We start from the raw sequence: 19,526 nt of genomic DNA, 5'->3' as shown, positions 1-19,526 counted from the left end.
GTCTGCCCTAGTGTAACTATTCCTCATTCACGGGGTTACCTGGTCCCCGACTTCTTCTTCCAAAGCACATGGGCCTTTCTGGGCCTAGCTGTGCCCAGGCTCTCCTGAGCACACCCAGCTGGATCAGCATCCACAGGCCAAAGAGGAAGAGGCCACTCCCTACACACACACTATATAGCAGTGTAGCAGGGGAGTGTCATTCTCTCCTGGCAGATCACTCTAAGAAAAAGGTGGGGGCCTTAAAGCTGCAGGGCAGATTACCCAGTAGGGGTCCCTACACACACTCACACAGAAAACATCGTTTTTTACTTCTAAAAACATATTGCCCTGCCTGCTACTACCATTGGAAATATAAACGCTGGTACTCTTATAGCCTTCTCTTCTTTGTTCCTTTCTAGCTTTAGGACAGGGATTGTAGATATTCTTGCAAATTCAAAAGCAATACTCTTATAGCCTTCTCTTCTTTGTTCCTTTCTAGCTTTAGGACAGGGATTGTAGATATTCTTGCAAATTCAAAGCAATAGTCTCACAATGCACAGGACTGGATCAATTACATATTTATTTGGAAGGCTCGTTTACACTTCAAAGGGATAGAACTGTGAATGGACTTATATCATATGGGGGGAAAAGTTCTATAGGCTGAGTTTCTTCTGTGTGTATAAAACCTGGGGTTCACTTATTGCAAATCTAGAAAAAATTTGGAAGCTTTCGTCTCTTAAAAAATATTGTGGGTTCCCTATAGCACTTGTTGCCTTTTACTTTATTTGCAGATACATATTAAATTACATATTTTAAAAAGTAAACCTATCCAACTGTGCCACGCCCATGAAACACCAATAAGAATGAACTTCCACTGCAGTAAGGGACCTTCAGTGCCAGAAAACCCCTTATCTGTGTAGTTCTCCTTTTGCATCATATATATTAGATATATTTATACCAAAAGCTGGTGCACATGAAAATCCAAAGCAGTGGTCACTGCATGGGTGCTGGTTATAAGTATATAAACAATAAGCGCATCAAAAGAACTGCACTTTTTATAGTGCCAAAAAAAATTGTATTTTATTACGATATTTCGGCTATTAACTCAAGCCTTCCTGACAGCTTGAGTTAATAGATGAAACATGGAAATAAAATACTTGGTTCTTTTGATGCGCTTATAATATATATATGATATTTATATATATATATTGTAGAGGAAGAAAACACTCGCGGCACCAATCTGATAGAGGCAAATACAATGCTTTACTGCATCACAATAAATTTGGACATCAACGCATTTCGATCCACTGGGGACCGTCCATATATATATTTGTGTAAGCCCAGATGTACCGTATAAAGCGTATAGGTCATACTGTATATTACACCTCCTGCAATGCACCACTAACTGCAGTTATTGATATTGCACTCCAACGAGCTACAAAGTAAGTGGTAATATATGTAGGTCGTATGTATAAAGTGCTAAATACAAGTGATTAAGGGCTGAGAAACTGAAACTACTGGTGCAATTTGTGGTTTCATCTATTAATGCTTTTTATCAGGAAACATCTTTTTGAGGCCCATTTATTGAAGGTAGAATTTTAGTGATATTAGAGCTTTTTTAAACCACGATTAAACTCGATTTCTCTAAAACCACAAATGCCATGAAAGTTATTAAAAGATCCAAATGTAAAAAGTATGACCGGAAGTGCTGAACAATCCAAATAAAAATCATAAAACCTCTAAAAATTCGAGTTTTTACAACAATTGCAAGCAAACGGGGCACCCCAAGGCTAGTCTCCTTCTCCTCACCCCATCTCCTCCTACCCCCGCCTCCTCCCCCTGTCTCCTTCTCCTCCCCGTTCCCTACTCGCCCACTTCCTTTAGGTGCGAGCCCACGCACAGGCAGATGCAGAACTCGTCCGGCACTGGAGACATGAGATTTCAAATGACCTTGCACCCAGTCTCCCGTGCTAGTACTTGAATACGGCTGGGCGGCATGCCGCCCCTGAAATTCTGCCGCCCTAGGTCCGGGCCTTTGTGGCCTCGCCACAATCTGGGCCTGCAAGCAAACAATAAAATTCGAAAAACCCTTAAAAGTCAATGGGACCGTGACTGCTTTTACTTGCAGAAAGTTTTTCCGTGTTTTTTACACGTCATAAATCTTGAAGTTTTAGGGAAATAAAAAAAACACAAATTTTTTGAGAAAAAATATGATTCGTGAAACAAAAGGAAATCCTAATGTTAGTAAATAGGGCCTTAAAAATAGTTTCCAACAGAAACATAACAAGAAGAAAACACATTTTAAGACAAGAATTACTGTAGAAATCTTAATTAACCCTCGATATTCGACTGCAGAATGTAAATCCTTCGACTTCGAATATCGAAGTCGAAGGATTTACCGCAATTAGTTTGATCGAATGAAAAATCATTCGATCAAACGATTAAATCCTTCGAATCAAACGATTAGAAGGAATTTAATTCATCGATCGAACAATTTTTCTACGACCAAAAAAACCTTAGAAAGTCTATGGGGACCGTCCCCATAGGCTAACATTGAGGTTCGGTAGGTTTTAGGTGGCGAAGTAGGGGGTCGAAGTCTTTTAAAGAAACAGTACTTCGATTATCGAATGGTCGAATATTCTAATGATTTTTAGTTTGAATCGTTTGATTCGAAGTCGTAGTCGAAGTAGCCAATTCGATCGTCGAAGTAGCCAAAAAAATCATTCGAAATTCAAAGTTTTTTTTATTCTATTCCTTCACTCGAGCTAAGTAAATGGGCCCCTTAGCATTAAGTACATGCTTCATCTTGGCACTGAAACTCTCTGAAATAATAAGAGAATGGCAAGTTTGTTTTAGTCGTCATAATGGGCCAAATGGTATTGTTCCTACCGCAATAAGCTTGAAGGTCAGTTAGGGTGAGATTTAGGATTTGTACTAATCTGTTGACCTAGATATTCTTGGAACTATGGCCGAATGCCCTACACTCCAATATATCCCAATATTTGTAACCTTGTTGTAAGGTAAGGGGAAACCTAACCAACGGCTGAAGCTTCAAGGAAGCTAGAATTGAAGGTCTGACAACCCAATGGGTCCAGGCCAAGACATGTAGCAGCTTAGATTCAATCCAGTGAGAAAAACTTTTATCACCTGAAATGTCATGGACGAGTTTCAATTTGATATGCAATTCAATTCATAAAATGTTTTCTCACGCTTTACAATGTGAAAACTCTATTGAAGTCTATGGGGAAAAAACTGGAACTGAATTTGGAGAAAGGTTTTTTCTCCTCGAATTGAATCTCGTCCATGAGCTTTCACGTGATAAACCATGAGATAACTTTTTCTCACTGAATTGAATGTGGCCCTATAATATATTGTATTTAATTCAGATGGTTACATGTAAAAACAATCTATATAATGTTTAGATCTTATCTTTAATCACAGTTGGGAGTGATGTGTAATACTTTCACCAGTTGTTGGTGAATGGCACATAGAAGAGGTACCTTGTGGTGACTCTAGCAGCCGGCTGCAAGCTGTTTAGGCAGGACTGAGACCCATTCTCATGTTCACAGACACCATTTACCTACCCCATACCCTGAGTCTTTCCATCTCCCTGTTCCTTCCCTTATTTTAATGTTTTTTTCCTTGATTTTCTTTTGATTTTATTAGTAAAAGTTATGTTTTAAATTGGTTCATTGAGTAATCGGATTGTGGGATGGGGAGCTGCAACTCTAAAGGGTCAGTTCTTTTTCCCTCTAGGATTTATAATTCAGACCCTGCACACCATCCACTATCTTGCAAATTGATGGACGGTGCTCCCTAATCTACACTTCTGTACAATTGTATCCATTCTTTACTGTGCTCAGAGGTTGATTAATGCCAGGCCTACCTAGGGTATAGCCCAGTGTGAACAGAGGCTCATCCAGCTTTTTAAAAAAGCCTTCCAAACGTTTAATATTTATTAGCGCTGGGTCCAGGGTGCACCTGGGATTGGGAGAACACAAAAGGAAGGAAGAACCTGACCTGGCGTAGATCTGCACACATCAGGGCACTAGGCCCGGACTGGCAATCTGTGGGTTCTGGCAAATGCCAGAGGGGCTGCTATAAGGTGCCATAGAAAGTCACTATTTAGTGGGCTGGTGGGGGCTGTTTGGGCCTCTGTGTACCTGAAATGTCAGGGCCTATTTTAATTGTCAGTCCAGACCTGCAGGGCACACAGGAGGGGAGTAGCCTAGAGAGGGGCCCTGTGGAAAGTGTAGCCTGAAAAACAAGATCCAGCCAGGGCTTGAGAGCTTTTGTTATCTCTGTGTATCGTTTGGGGCTCATGCACAAAAAACAACAACCTTTTTTACCCATTTAACTGTAAAAAGAATCGGGGAGCGACACAAGCATGAACAAAAGTTCCTGGGGATGTCAAACAAGGACAGTGATTGGCTGTTAGGCAAAGTCCGCCATACCCTAACCTAAAGTAACATAAGTGCCTCCATCTCTACAGATCAACTCCAGACTGAAGCACCCGTATCCCAGCGGACATCTCTCCCTACCCCGCATTTAATCTCCCGGGAAACATCACTAACAGACAGGTGTTCCCCTTGTACCGGGTCACACAGGTCACGAGGCCGCTGCGAGCCCCAGCAGTCACCCACCCCCCGAGTCACCAGTCAAAAGCGAGTAGAACTGGTACTGGGCGAGGCCACTGTCCCTCCCCTGTCCCTGTCCAGGTGCTGAGATCCGGGCCCCGCCTTCCCTTCCTGGTCACATTGTTGGATTGGCCCCGCCTGGTGACGTTAGCAGTGGCTGGGCTCCAGCACTGGGCGGTGAGTTGAGGGGAGCTTTAGCTGGCCGGCTAAGCAGGAGTTTGGGGTTAGATACAGAGCGAGTCCGGAGCTCGGAACCTTGTCGGCCGCTCGTCATATCGGTGTTGGCCGGAGTTCGTTTGGGGCTGCAAGCGAAGCTCAGGGTGAGTGAATGTAGAATGCCGGTGCAGTAGAGGTCGGGGATAAACAGAGCTGATCTTTGCACAGTTGCACTGCATCCTCTTACATCCCCCTCCTCCTCCCGCACGGATCTGCTCTTCCATAAGTCTCCCTCTGTGTAGCACTCACCGCTGGAGCTGTCACTACTTTCTCTGCTCAGTCCGATTTCCCACCCCTCCCTCTCCTGATCATGGTCCCCTCTCCCCCTCACTCTCACTCTTCCTGGGTGTTTCCTCATGGATCAATATAGAACTTCCTGGATCCCCCCCAGCAAAGCCTCCCCTGGGATGTCACTGGCCTCTCACTAACTAGTCCTGAGATCAGACGTGTCTAATGTGCTCTGCTCCATGCACTTCAACTTTCACAATCAACATCCTTTACCATATTACATTTGAGTGAATCTGGGAAGTGTAGTTGAACTGTTGCTTTGCTGTACTGTGGGCATCCCTGTTCTGCTTCCTCCAGCTCCAGCTTAACCCTCCCCTTAAAGTTTTGTTAACTGTGTCTGCACTTCTTTACAAAATAGTCGTGTCAGCTAAAATCCATCTTTTTAGGATCTGCCCTCGTTCTCATCTGTTCTAGGGAACAAGATTGCTGTGTATGTATGATATACTAGATATTTAATACATACACAGCATATACTAGAGCAGGTCCTGTTGGAAATGATACTTTGTTTTCAGATAGGGCACAGTATAGCTTCATCTGCCCCCACCTGATTCCTTTTCTGCATTATTTCCATTTAGATTTAATCTCGGGTACCCATGGATACTTATCTCTTTCTGTTCTCACAAGTAAAGCACATGAGCCTTATAATCCTGTAGTAATGGAGTGGAAAGGGTTGAAAAGGTTACAAATGCTGCTGTTTTTGTAGCAGCCACACTATGGGCATGTTTTCCTCAACTGACAGTTGCATACTGCCTGCTTAGTTGAGTTTTAAGGTCCCCATAGACCCAAAGACTCATAGACCATAGACCCATAGACTCTTGCTGAACGACCTATTTTAGCAAAGTCCGACCAATCATTCGAAATTATCGTGGGGTTAGTGGGATTTGAGCGATCGAACATCTTACGATTTTTTCGGCCAACATCTGTCAGGAAATTGATCGGAAATCTTTGTTGGTCCCAGTGCAATCTATCTATGTTTTCAGGCACAAGCAGGCAACTCCCCTTTGTTTTCCTGGCAAATTTGTCTTTTTAGTTGATAGACAATTCATACGATCGTACGATCGTTCTGATCGTCATCGTGAGACCACGATTATCTCGGATCTTTTAAAACTCTCTGGCCAGCTTTATTCCAAGTACGGTAATTGTATACAGCTGTAACAGAAGTACTTGTAATTATGCAATCCATTTTTTATTTTATGGTCTATTACAGTATATTTTATTCCAAGGAGCACTGTACACGGCTTTGATCTTCCTTATGAACTTTGATACAGGTGTATCTAGTGTGTTCTAACAACCATAATAGATTTGTGTCTGTAATAAGACTGACACGTGTTCCCTTCCTCATGTTACCGCATTAGTCCCTTTACTTTATCTCTACTATCCCTATCCATGTCAGATATTGCTGCTCGCTTTATGTCCTTGCAGAAAATACAAAGGACGTCCTTAAGGAAGTTTGGAATTGCTCAATGTGGTAATGACAGAAGTAATGCAAGGAGATTGAAATGCTAAGTGTTTTGCTGTATAAAGCCTTGTCAATGTGTTACATGTTAAGCTTCTGCATCCTTTGCACCAAGCCAGTGGCCTGGATAGGAAAGGCGTATGTGTGAATGATACACATCTCTGCTAGACATTTCTATCTGTTGTAGTTACAATGGAGCCATAAAGGCTAAAGATTAAGACGCATGTTTTCAGAGTACAAGGGTGACTGCTGATGTAATCCATTCTGGTACTAATTAACAAACTGGCTGAACTATAAAAAGTCACTCGTTGAAAGTCAACGTTAACGGATTGCCCTGCTAATATTGATCCTGTCAGTGAATCAGTTGTAAAATCAGTGTAAAGAATTGATTTCTTGAACTAAAAAAATGTATGACTGAGTAATATATGAGGCAAGGATAAATGTAATTTAATGTCAAGGGGGGGGTTGTTTCTCTGTTCACATGAATTAGAAATTTATTTTCTGAAAACCTTTAAGGGGGATTAAGCAACAGCAGAGTGGCCACCATCTGCAGTCACTGGAGCTGGTGAAGTTCATACAGTTATAAGAAGAGATCATAGCCAAGGATCATGTGTTCCCCTCAGTAACAGCAGTTTCTTGTGAAACTAAACCTCTTGATCAGTGTCCTTGCCAACAACATTATCCACGCAGGAAACCTACCTTCTCAGGTGAAAAACACAGCCCAGCCTACATTGTGATGGACACATAGGTGCTAGTGATGTCATTACTTTCAACTTCTTTAAAAATAGAAATTCTGCGTTGCCTTTGTCTGTACACACCTAACAATGCACCCATAGTAAGAACCAGTAAGTGCACATATATTTTGTTCATTATGTTGGGAGGGTGAGTCAGTGCCTGTAGTCCAGCCCCTACTGAAAAGTGCAGCATCTGCAGAATTTTGATGACAGAGCAGGTTTTGTAATATCAAAGGAAGTCCAGATTCCATACTTTTCACTTGGTGTACATTTCCTCTTCCAGGAATATATCATTATTGGCAGATCTTTTTTTCATTTAAATACAGGTATTTACCGCCTTAATCTATAAATTTATTAGATATTTTAATCCAGTTTGGATGACTCTGCACTTTGTTCATATTGGTATGAAACAGTACTATTTGTATAAACACTTCTCTATGGATAGAGCTAGTACCACACAAAACAACATATCTTTTATAACAGGAACCTTTGGGTTATAAAAAAAATACCCTGTTTGAATACAGTAATACATTGTTCTACAGCAGGCAAGCTACTGTTTATTTTTTTAATAGTTTTTTTCTGAACTATGGAAAATATACAGTATACAATGATAATATTTGTCTGAGACAATTGTATAAATGCATAGGGTTCCGGCACAGTATCCTGCTTTTAGCAGCCCGAGCCAATTAAAGGCATCCAGTACGTGTATTACTGTATAGCCAAAGAACGGTTGTATGACTGATCATTGTCTGTATAGAATGATCAATCATTAACTTTGAAGAGGGCAACTCTGAAAATATGATCATTTGTAGGAGAGATTGGCCAGCAGGCTGACCATTCACTTAAAGAATCAGGAATCGGTCAGGGACATTTATTCTTTGCCTTTGTTGTATTATTATTGTGAGAATGACTATACTCAAAGGTACATCAATAAGTTCAGACCTGTCTGTTTGCAAAACAAAATATATTCATGGTACAGGGATGTCTTTTTTTGATTGGACACACGAGATTGAACAAAAGCCTTGTATCTAATGACAATACCATTCCAAGTGTTTAAGGCCAGCTTTAAAGGGGTTGTCCACCTTTGAGTTAAATTGTAGTAAGATGTAGAGAGTGATATTCTGAGACAGTTTGCAATTGGTCTTCATTTTTTATTATCTGGTTGCTAGGGTCCAAATTACCCTAGCAACCATGCACTGATTTGAATAAGAGACTGGAAAATGTATAGGAAAGGGCCTGAATTGAAAGATGAGTAATAAAAAGGAGCAATAACAATACAATTGTAATATACATAGCATTTGATTTATAGATGGAGTCAGTGTCCCCAATTTGAAAGCTGGAAAGAGCCAGAAGAAGAAGGCAAATAGTTAAAGGAAAACTATACCCCCAAAATGAATACTTAAGCAACAAATAGTTTATATCAAATTGAATGACATATTAAAGAATCTTACCAAACTGGAATATATATTTACATAAATATTGCCCTTTTACATCTCTTGCCTTGAACCAAGATTTCGTGACTCTATCTGTGCTGCCTCAGAGATCACCTGACCAGAAATACTACAACACTAACTGTAACAGGAAGAAGTGAGGAAGCAAAAGGCAGAACTCTGTCTGTTAATTGGCTCATGTGACCTTACATGTGGTTTGTATGTGTGCACAGTGAATCTTACGATCTCAGGGGGCGGCCCTTATTTTTTAAAATGGCAATTTTCTATTTATGATTACCCAATGGCACATACTACTAAAAAAGTATATTATTATGATTATGGTTCATTTACATGAAGCAGGGTTTTACACATGAGCTGTTTTACTGAGTATCTTTAAATAGAGACCTACATTGTTTGGGGGGTATAGTTTTCCTTTAACAAACTATAGAAAATAATTAATGAAGATCAGTTGAAAATTTGATTAGATTTTTATAACATACTAAAAGTTAACTCAGAGGTGAACCACCCCTTTAATGGCAGCAAACCCACACTTGACATTTTAATCAGCCCACAGTAGCTTTTAAACTGCATTGTCCCATGATCACAAACTCTAAGGGTGGTTTTGTTCCCCCTTTACATTATTTGTTTAATAATGCACTGTGCAAGAAGTCCAATTGCGGTACAGTATACTGGACCAAATGTTATTGTGGGAGCTTTTTATTATCAAATACAGAATGGCCTGTCAATTGTTGGAGATTATTTTCCAGTATATTTTATATGAAACTGTAAATTCCCCTAAAGTAACAGTTTATTATGCATTAATTTCTTCAAAATGATAATGAAATCTTTGAGAGCTAACAGCATAAATGCATGAATTGTTCCCTGTAGAATTTTTTGTTTAAAGGGGACCCGTCACCCAAAAAAAATATTCAAAATCCTATTTTATCACATTATTCCAGCAAAATGAACTTTAATTACACTGTTTAAATTATTTGAATCTTGTTTCCTTCAGTCTGGGAATTTAAAATGATAGCAAGCAGGCAGCAGCCATTTTGTGGACACTGTTTTTAAGGAAAGCCTTGCATCATCTCAGAATCTTGTTTGTGCACCAGAATGGGGGACACGATATCCATTCCCATGCCCTGGCTACACAATTAAATGGTAAAAAGAACGGGAGAATGTGGGTAGAGCAGTGACATCTAGGAAGTGCTGAATGGAAAGTGAAAGTAATTGTCTGCCCCGCCTCTATGCCCATGGCATAGAGGAGGGGCAGACAATATTTGATAGACATCTGAGATTTTTAAATGAGCTTACAACAGCTATGAATGCTTTAATAAAAAATAGAAATTAGATTTCATGTTTAATTTGAAAAGGACTTTTATTATACAGATTTTTGTGTCTGGGTGACAGGTCCACTTTAATGAAAACTTTATAGGTAGCTCAATGAACGATTCAGCTAACGAATGCCTACTCTTTAGTGTAAATCATGTATGCAAATAAATGCTTGCTAAGGTTTACATGGGGGTATTTGCACATTTTACGTCTATTCATATGGCATACATGCAACTATTGCAGCCGATTGCGTGTGATTTTGAGTTTCCGCTGATTTTCTGAAAGCCAGCAGATCCGATTATTTGTGATTTTATTTGATTCTTTGGGTATTATAAATACACCTAAAGGAGTTTTTTTATACACTGCTTGCTTGCCCTTGGTTAGCTTCTGTGTTTCAGTGTGTCAGTGTGAGATGTCAACCCCAATGCTAAAGTCTCCTATTGAAGCTTAAAGGGGAACTATCGCGAAAATGAAAATTTATTTTTAGCTTCAGCATACTGAAATAAGAAACTTTCTAAATACTAGGGATGCACCGAATCCAGGATTCGTTTCGGGATTCGGCCTTTTCAACAAGTTTCAGAATCCTTGTGTCTGTCCAAACCGAATCCTAATTTGCATATGTAAATTAGTGTCCGGGGGGATCACGTGACTTATCATCACAAAACAAGGAAGTGAAAAAAATGTTAACACTTTTTCCTCTTTCCGCCCCTCATTTGGATATGCAAATTAAGATTCGGTTTGGTATTCGGCTGAATCTTTCACAAAGGACTCGGCCATTCAGCCGAATCCCAAATAGTGGATTCGGTGCATCCCTACTAAATACAATCAATTAAAAATTCTGTACCGTTTATGAAAAAAATCAAGTTTATCTTCACTATTCCTCTCTCAGCATCTGTTTTTCTTAATTTTGTCTTCATTCAGGAGTTGGGTGTCAGATGAATGATCCAATATATCTTATAGGGGGGTTCCTTTTGCCTAGAAGATGTATTAGAGATCACTCTATTAAAATCACCAGAAATCCTGTCTCTCTACATGCAGAATTTGTGCAAAAATGTTGTTTGTACTGGAATCAGTTGAGTGAGCTCTAATTTATCTGCTAGGAAAGGGAGCCCCCCTCATAAGATATATTGGGTCATACATCTGAAACTGAACTGCTGCACGAAGACAGAAAGAAGAGAAAAAGATGCTGAGGGAGGAATAGTGAACATAAACGTGATTATTTCAGAAACAATTGATTGTATTTAGTTTCTTACTTCAGTATGAGGAAGCTTATATAAAATTTAAATTTTCGCGATAGTTCCCTTGCTGTTTCAGTAACCTTAAACAATTTGCTTCATTATGCAATGTTAACGGCTATTGTATAAATTATACTAGCTGCATTTAAGGCTGATAGCAAACAGGAAGTTTTTGATGGGAAGACATACGTCTCTTCCTGTTTCCAAAGTAGCTCCTCGCTAGCCAACTTTGGGCTACTACATAAACAGGAAGCGGTTGTCTTCCCACCAGTGATTTAGATTACTGCCAGTGGGAAGGAGAGTAGTGCATCACCCTAAGGAAACTCAAAGCTTATGCCTGGCAGGACCAAAGATAAGAAATATATCAGCTAACGTTTAAAATTGGACAGTTACAGATTGGGTGCTCCAGGGATACATACACATGATGGTGAAAAATAAAACAATATATAAAAAAAGGAAAGCAGTTGAAAAAAAAGTTTTTATTTCTGGCTATTGTTGGAAGTCCTATGATTATGTTTCTTTCCACTTCTGGTTTCAATCATTTATTTACTCCTGTGTTCAAACATTCATTATTGCACCTTTCTCATTTGATTGTTTTGGATTTGAAGCATTTTGTCCACAGTAACATATGGCCATAGGCAGCCACATTTCCTTTGTTTACAGCTTATAATGGCTTCACAGTATACGCCTCTTGCAGTTACCTTCCATATGTTCTTATGCCATCTCAAATAGCAACAAGGGTCAAACATAAAAAAAACTTGTGTTTGCCCTAGTTCAAGAAATAACAAAAAAATACAGATTTTTGTATGATTAAATTAATAGGCAAAATGTATGTTTAAAGGGAACCTGTCATCCACACATAAAACGTTTTATAATGAAAATCCTTTTCAGATTAAACATGAAACCCAAATTCTTTTTTTTTCATTAAAACATTCATACTGGTGATGGGAGAATCTAGAGAAAAGGCAAAAAATTCACCAAATGCTTTGAAGTCAATGAATGTGTTTTCACGCAACATTTCTTTAAACTATCTATATAGGTTAGGGGGGTAGGGTTTTTGGTGTTACCAAAAAAATATGGTAACATGTGGATGTCCTTAATATTCGCAATTGGGGTGACTTCTTTTTAATAATGAAACCTAACATTTGATGTCTAAACTAATTTTACATGAATCCCTTCCCATGGAACATGGTGCCTGAGAGCACAGACTCTATAGATGGTGAATATGTCTTTATAGAGCACTCATTTGCTTCTTACACAGGAAGTGGAAAGGACTAAATATTTTCTCCATGTCACAAAGACCAGAGAAAGAGAGAGAGAGAGAGAGAGAGAGAGAGAGAGAGAGAGAGAGAGAGAGAGAGAGAGAGAGGATGGTAATTGGTAATGTAAAACATTTTCATGTTTCACATACACTGGTAAAGAAGAATCAAACCTCCTCAGCAGCTAATAACTTTGTTAAAAATAGAATAAATGTTAAGCACCTGTTAACTTTTTATATGTAATTTCTCATGCGTAACTCCTGAAGAGACTACTGTCGTCTTTATTTTTGTCTCCTTGCCCTCTCACGGCAAGTGTGCATGACTAGAATTAAGTGCACCCCTGCAGGAGGAGCAGTAGCCATTGTTGTAAGTGCATCACAAAAACAGGAAACAATGCACTTTCTTGATGATATTTGCTCTTTGTCTGCACACATGCAAACACCATACCTGTAAGTACAGAGTTACTGAGTAGCAGAAGGGAGCACATTATTTTAGTATGATGTAGAGATTCATATTTTGCTATTCTTCACTTTTTGTTTTCTGTCATTTTTACATTATTTTGCTTTCCAGTTTGGAATTTCAACAGCTAATTTGGTAGCTAGAGTCCACATTACCATATCAACCAGGCAGTGATTTTAATGAGACACTGGAATATGAATAGAAGAGGGCTTCAATAGTAAGATAACTAGTAAAACATAGCAGTAACAGTAAAATTGTAGCCTCATGGTACATTTGTTTTTTGGCTGATGGTGACAGTGACCCCCAGTTGAAAGCTTGAAAAAGTCACACAAATGATTAAATCATTAAATGATCTGTAGAAATAAGGTCAACTGGACTTGCTGTTTTATTTTCTTGAAGATGTGTCACCAGTCATCCAACTGGCTTTCTCAATTCAGATTAAAAAAACTATAAGAAAAAAATGAAGACCGATTGAAAAGTTGCTAAGAATCCACCATTCTGTAATATACTAAAAGTTAATTTAAAGGTAAACTTACCCTTTAAGGGACAACGGACAGCCGGCTGGCTACACAGTTGTACAATTACACAACAATTGAGGTATTCATTCTCATATTCATCTTATTTTTATTCAAATGTCAATACTGGTGCCTTGTGTATTATAACTGTTCAGCCAGGCTCTTGGATTCAGTCGAATCTGGTTAATAATGCTCGAATTCGGCCAAATCCCAAAGAGATTCAGAAACAGCTTCAATGAAACTGAATTTTCCAGTTCCGTGTGTATTTATAACTGGGGTAAAAGTGAAAACATGAACATACAATGTATATTTTGCTTGAACTAGAATGTACTTTTTCAGCAGTATCTGCATTAAAGAGGGACTTTGCATATATGAAAATTTTATATAAGCTTCATTATACTGAAATAAGAAACTTAATAAATACAATGAATTAAATATTCTGCATCATTTCTGAAATAATCACGTTTATCTTCAATACTCCTCTCTCAGCATCTGTTTCTCTTCATTCTCTCTTGCAGCAGTTGGGTGTCAGATATTCATTGACAGTTAGGTCCAATATATGGGGGGGCTCCCTTACCTAGCAGGTGTATTAGAGCTCACTCAAATAACTGATTCCAGTACAACCAAAATCTAACAAATAACTGCCTTTTGCACATATTCTGCATGTAGAGAGACAGGATTTCTGGTGATTTTAATAGAGTGAGCTCTAAAACATATTCTAGGGCGGTTGCCCCCCTATAAGATATATTGGCAGGCCGGATTTGTGGAAAGGCCACCAAGGCCGGGGCCTAGGGGGCGGCACCCACATTAGTTCAGAAACACTGGGGATGTGCAGGAGATAAAATAGGTTTTTACATTTCCCGTGTGTCAATCCCCATTGCTCCGGTCCCGTTGATGAAAATTTGCACAAATAAAGGGGAGGGGACAGGGGCGACAAATGGCAGTGGGCCTAGGGGCACTCGCTATGTAAATCTGGCCTTGTATATTGGATCTAACTTTCAGTGAACATCTGACACCCAACTCCTGCATGAAGAGAGAATGTACAGATGCTGAGAGAGGGATAGTGAAGATAAATTTGATTATTTCAGAAATAGTACAGAATATTTGATTGTATTTAGAAAACTTTTTTTTTCAGTATGCTGAAGCTTTTATTAAATTTTTATTTACGCAATAGTTCCCCTTAAAGGTCTCCAGGTGTTACAAAAGATGTCACGTGAACCATTTTCAGCTCTGGCAGTGCTGAGAAAGCCTGTAGACATTGGTTAACTAGTTGGTGTTACAGGGGTCAGTATTCCAGTTCTTATCCCCAAGGCAGAGTGCCCCATACTTCACCATTACTTGATTCAGTGTATAGTGCTTGCACTGAACATACTTTTTGCCTATAATTTCACATTATATATCTACATTTTAAGCATTTAACTGGCTAATGGGGGGGGGCGGGGGGTCAGCTGTTTATTTCTAAAGAGGGAATCTAAGTTGACTGCTGAGTTTTGTAGGGACAGGAGGTTACCATGTTAGCCATGGCACTGCCTAAACACCTTGATGGTCCTCTTGAGATCTCTGACTGCTAAATTAGAAAGTATTGTTTTTCAATGACTACTGGTGGCCATAATTTGTGTCTGACAAGTTAAGCTATAGTAATTACAGGTCCTCTATTGATATTGCACTAGCACAAGCGTGGTGAAAGCTGTCCAGCCTAAAAGTAGCTAAATATTTGTTATACTGTATATCTGCCCACAGGCCAAAAAGGTGGGCAGAGTAGTTGAGACCTTTCAAATTGGCTGTCCAGATCTTGGCAATATGGACAGCTCAACCCCAGGAACAGTCTGATGTGACTGTTTACTTAATACCAATAGTATTGTTACCACTAGCAATAGGGCTACAATCGAACAGTGCCAAACTGTGATGCTGCAGATACTGTAAGTCAATAAGAATTGTAATAGAATAACTTTGAATGAAATGCGTCCCAGAAATGGCACAATACATTTTTATTACAAAAAATTGACTATATTTTCCCAAAGGCAATATTCTATTTGTTTTAGTTACATGTGAAAATTGTCCTTACTTTCTGGCCATTTGTTGCATTTCCCAAGAAGAAGCCTGTTTTAGATCCTGTTCGCTTTATTAAATCATGGGGCTTTGAAAAACAGTTATAGAGTATTAGAGGGCATCTCGTTGCCACCATACATTTTAGAGTTAATCAGGTTCATACCACAGTTATAAGGTAGTAAATTGCAAGTATTGTAATAGCAATTAGAAATGTGTATAGCAAGTTTAAAGAGTTATTTTTAATAAGCATACAGTATTTCAGTTTATTCATAGGGTGGCAGAAAAAAACAAACGGCACTTATGTTTGCTCAGAGGAGCTAATAGTCTAAACTGACCATAATGACGTATTCTCTTTTCCGTATTAGTATGACTAATGCTGCAACTTTTTGACATCTTCCTTTGGCTGTATTTCTGTTTTGCAAATCTGTCTCATTGTTATCAGGCTCATGTACAGTAGTAGCTGCTATCAGGTCTGGATTTATGGGGAAGCCAAAAAGGCCCAGACCTAGGGGGCATGTTGGAGAAAAGATGAGTTCACATGTTCCATATGAAAACATTAACCTGTTGCTATTTTCATTTTCCACCTGCAAAGTTTATATTATTTGGGATGGAGGGGGGATACGTTTCTAAATAGGATTCTAAGGCAAATCCAGCTTGAAACATTTTCTTTGTGAATGTTAAAATCATTTGCCAATAAAAATATGGAAATATGTAATGTTGAAAATAAAGAAAAAAGTCTTCCCATAAAGGTTAATGCAAGAAAAAAATTCAACAAAAAGAAAAAACACCCATAAGATGGACGTAACTAACATTAAATAAGAAAAAGCTGAAAACAAGGGAAAGCAATTTTATGGAGAACATTTCTGAACCCTTGGTAAACTGACACCCAACCAGAATGTTGATTTGAGGGAGACAAGTCCTAGTACTGAATGTAGTACAGGTATGGGATCCGTTATCCAGAAAGATCAGAATTACAAAACCAGCCTATTGGCTTTATTTAATGTTTAAATGATGTTCTATTAGCCTTAAGGTATTTTTTGGAAAACCCCAGGTCCAGAGTATTCTGGATAACAGATCCCATACTTAATACCGTAGTATAAAATAATACCCTTTAAATAGTCTTTCGCTTTACTATGTAAGGATTGGGAAAGTTAATGTAATAGAATGTAATACAGTGTGAAATGATATGCTGTGAGGATACATAAATTTAATATGTGTAAATATTGTTTTTGGATGGAAAATAGTCACCCGAATGTGAAGAAAATAGAGCTGCCTGTCTCAGGGTTAAATTAAAATATAAAAGTCTGCATTTCTACTAATAATGAATAGGTTACAAACTATATCCATGAACCCCTCCCAAAAAAACATTTTTCAGTGGTTTTAAAGTTATTTAAGTATAAATTCCATTTTTTGTTCTTTGGCTCCTGAAACAATGTCACAGAAGTCAATCCTGCCAGGTCTTTGAATAAGCTGGGTCCTGCTACATTGTTTCTGGAGTCAGACCAGGCAGATACTTCTTGCAATAGGTTTCAAAGTTTTTGGGTGGATATCCCCTTTTATGTGGCAACCTTTGCTTCCCTGTAATCTTTTTGCTTCTGGTGTACATAATGAGCACTTGCAGAGGAGAACACATTTTGGAGTTGATCGTGCCAGTTTTCAGGGAGTGGCACGAACTGTGCAACGGGTTATAAAATGCATGGAGCTTGTATAATGTGAAGATTCATACTCATTATACAAGCTCCAGAAAAGTTTTAGGCAATAAATGGTGTGAGCTGATGAATCAGTAATACAAAGAGCTGACTGTGTTGAGTGTGGGAGCAAACTTTGTTTATAAACTGACAGATGACTTGATAGTGGCCATTCACTTTGCTCTACAGATCATTTGATATGTCTTGGAGAAAAATGTTTTTTTTTTCCCTCGGGAGACAGAAAAGCTGTAAGTTACTACGGAAACCCCAACAATAGTTTGACACCACTGAACAGCAAGGAGCACAGGGCAGTGCAATAAACCACTACAGAATTCTTGCTGGAGAGTTCAGTTGAGTTCTTTTAATCCTGTAACCAATGCTACAAGCGTAAGTGCTCTGTGTATGGGGCCCTAAGGGGCACAATTTTATACTCCTTAGTGCATTTTCCTGTATCACTGGTAAATGAGCTGTTAAGTAATGCATTAATGCTTATTAGGAGCTAGTTGCATCTTTCAGCATGTTTCTGGATTCTGTTGAATCTTAGAGCATTGTGTGGTAGGAGTAATTTGTAATTCATTATTCTGCACAAACACTGCAGTGTAGAACACAGGCGGCTAGTGTTATCCAATGCATTATGCTTACAATCGGTGTTTGCAGCAGCAAAATGCTGTTTGATAGTATGCCCAGATTTTAATTTGTCTAATTTTGTTATGAAAATACCATTGGGCTGCAATTACAGTACACGTTGTTGTTGTAGCTGATTAATGTAATAATATGTTTCTGCGTTTTTCCACTCTTCCTAAATGTGCATAGGTTTCTAATTGCCATTTAAACAAAAGGAATGCATAGAATGCCAAGCAGGGAAATCTCCCCCACTCTGTGGAGCTCTGTTTATCTGATTGCCAGTCCTTCTGTCTCACTGGCTAGAATTTACATACTACAGTATGTCACTCGCCCCCTCAAACACATAGTAAGGAGTTGCTGCTGAGTTGCTGAGTAAACTTGCTGCTCTCCCCCCACTACCTAATTTCATCTGTCCTTGAGCACAATAAATGACTGACCCACAAAATATGTAACATTATGAAACTGACTTTAGATGTAGGTTATATTCTTTATTTTGTTATGTTCTCCTCCTCCTTATTGTTTTTTTTTGTAAATAGATTTAGACAGATTAAAAATAAATGAAAGGCTAAGGCAGTTGAAGAACATATTAGGAAGTATTTTTCTGGTCATTAAATAACTTGGTGGTGTTGTGAATAAAAATTAGGGATTTATTCTTATCTTTAGCTAATTTGGATTGTTTTTCAACTTTAGTTTATTTGCAGATGGCATGGATCATGTTTTAGGAGGAAAGTTATTAACCATTTTTTTCCCATTTTACAGGAAAATTAACATTTAAAAATAGAACTTTTCATTTCACGATTTTGTTAGCAGAGTTTTAATTTGTCCATACATAAAATTAGTTCACAGCTCATATTTTCATTAAAGCAAGCCAGTGGGGTTGCCAGAAACTTTAAGGAGTTGTTCATATTTAAGTTATGTTTTAGTATGATGTAGAGACAATTTGAAGTTGGCTTTATTATTTGTGGGTTTTGAGTTATTTAGATTTTTAAATAGGTTGGTAGGGTCCAAATTACCCTAGTAACCATGCATTGATATGAATAAGAGACTGGAATATGAGAGGGCCTGAATAGAAAAATGAGTAATACATGTAAGTAACAATAAAAACAAATTGTAACATTGCAGTGCATTTGTTTTTTTGATGGAGTCAGTGACCCCCATTTGAAAGCTGAAATGAGTCAGAAGAAGAAGGCAAATAATTCAAAAACCATGAAAAAGAAAAAATGATGGTCAATTGAAAAGTTGCTTAGAATTGGCCATTCTATAACATACTTGAAGTTAACATAAAGGTGAACCACCCCTTTAATACAAAATCTCAATTTATTCTGTTTAGACAGAAAGCCATTAAGTCATTGTTACACTTAATTGTTACACCTGACCTAATTGCTCAATTCCAAGTCCACCATGCTGGGTGGAACTGTGCACACATATTACATAGTTACACCAGTCTATTATGCTGGTCAAATAATAACCACAGCTGAATGTGTGTGCAATGCATTTGTGTATAACACACCTCCCAGTTGTGGGCAGGGTTTAGACAGATTAAGCACGTTTATCTGGGGTATGACCTAAATTATCCCACTGTGTTGTTATTTATTGTAGTTCTAAAATTGATACACATGACTTGA

General features: G+C 38.5%; 1 protein-coding gene across 8 annotated transcripts in view; it reads left to right on the top strand.

Annotated features, from left to right (window-relative positions):
- The first annotated feature begins 4,566 nt into the window (after positions 1–4,566).
- Positions 4,567–19,526, top strand: part of myo6.L (myosin VI L homeolog) — a 120,186-nt gene continuing 105,226 nt past the window's right edge. For 2 of the 8 annotated variants that reach the window (XM_041563109.1, XM_041563110.1), the window contains exon 1: positions 4,567–4,936. The gene's annotated coding sequence lies outside the window, so the exon portion shown is untranslated. The remainder of the gene's footprint in view (positions 4,937–19,526) is intronic. The other 6 variants (XM_041563108.1, XM_041563112.1, XM_018240593.2 and 3 more) reach the window with 6 other exon arrangements.

Source organism: Xenopus laevis, chromosome 5L (genome assembly GCF_017654675.1).
Source record: "Xenopus laevis strain J_2021 chromosome 5L, Xenopus_laevis_v10.1, whole genome shotgun sequence".
NCBI classification, from domain to species: Eukaryota; Metazoa; Chordata; class Amphibia; order Anura; family Pipidae; genus Xenopus; species Xenopus laevis.
Note: the sequence above shows the minus strand (reverse complement) of the source record. Positions and strands in the feature narration are given on the sequence as shown.